A 1,518-nucleotide genomic window follows, 5' to 3' on the forward strand; every position below is an offset into this window, starting at 1 on the left:
CTCCCTAGCTTTCCCTCCTCCATTCCCTCTCCCCCCCTCCATTCCCTCTCCCTCTCCCCTCCCACCCTTCACACACAGCACGTCCATGCCCAACCCTCAGCACACTGCACACACCCCTCACTTTTTGCACTGTACTTTCTACAGGATGTGTTCATGTAAAGCGCCTTGAGTTGTATTGTACGAGAGAAGGCGCTATATACATTTTTATTGTTATTGCTATTATTATTATTACAATGTAATTTCTATTATACCTTTGTCTTACTAGACGCAACTTTATCTTTATTCTGTAGCTTTGAGAACAGAGCCCTGGATTCCCTGTAGAGGCACTAAACTTTCCAAACTCTGAGGATTACACAGAAATGATAACCATATCTGCCAGAATTCGGATCTTTAACTTAAGTGTTTTGTACAAGCTCACCGCCAACTGCGCAACAGATGCTGTTTGTCATTAGGCAATGCAGTATCTTTTTGCTAATAGTTGTCATCATTTTGAGTTTTGTTCCCCTCTGGTTCAAAATTCTAAGTTCAATGTGTTTATATTTCTTTCTGACCCATTGAGTATAGGGCACTGGTCTATGGCGGCATTATGAGACTATTGTTGATTATTCCTAGATTGCAATTCAACAAATATGTCATCTATGTAGATGTCATAGTACACCTCTTATAATACATTAATGACTTATTCCACAGTTTTGTTAGTTTAGTTGTTCTAAATGTTACTATTAGAACTGTAGTGGGGCAGGTGGGCAAATCGTGTACTTTTCTGCTCCCTGTGTCTCCAAAGTTCCGTCTGCCTTATTTCTTTAGTATCTGACAACTCACACTATCGTGTGTTTATATTTAATGTCCTGAAAAAGGAATGCTTAACTACTTATTTCATTTTGACATTGGTAATTTTATAGAATTATTGACCTTACTTTAAGTGAATTCGTATAAATTGATGATTTAAACAACATTTTCATTTGTTGTCCATGTTGGGTTGTGTGCTTGTGTTTGTGTGTAGCTGTCAACATTTCTTTCACTGTCCCTTCCATTCTGTTCAATTTTTTCTAAGCTGATGCCGTATGTCAAAGCAGTTGCTTTGTCAACTGTCTGCGGGGACATGCAATGTCTACAAACAATCCGTCTTTCTGTTAAGATACTGCACCCCGATCAACCCGGGTTGATTCTGATTGACAAGGTCCAAACAGCCCGCTTTCAAAATTATCTTTGTTGTGTCGATGGGAACATACAATACTAAAATTGTTATTGACAAAGCGGAGAGCTTTGACCCTAACGCCACGCCATTGGTCCTCCCCTATTTCACTCACACATCATTCGTGAGTAGACAGAGGGAGCTTCTTGCAGGTCCTACTTTCATTTTTCTACTTGTTGTTATATCTCTATGTATGCCTATCTGGCTGTTTTCCCGTCCACTTTAAGATTTTTTATTGTGTCGAAGTGCTTCTTTTACTCAGATACACACACAGACACACACACACACACACACGCACACACTCACGCGCACACACACACACA

General features: G+C 39.9%; 1 protein-coding gene across 1 annotated transcript in view; it reads left to right on the forward strand.

The window, feature by feature from the left end:
* The window catches only part of LOC101847390 (echinoderm microtubule-associated protein-like CG42247), a gene marked incomplete in the record, with an annotated part of 114,328 nt that overhangs the window by 98,857 nt on the left and 13,953 nt on the right, over nt 1–1,518 (forward strand).

The sequence above is a fragment of the Aplysia californica genome, unplaced genomic scaffold, assembly GCF_000002075.1.
Source record: "Aplysia californica isolate F4 #8 unplaced genomic scaffold, AplCal3.0 scaffold01054, whole genome shotgun sequence".
Lineage (NCBI taxonomy): Eukaryota > Metazoa > Mollusca > Gastropoda > Aplysiida > Aplysiidae > Aplysia > Aplysia californica.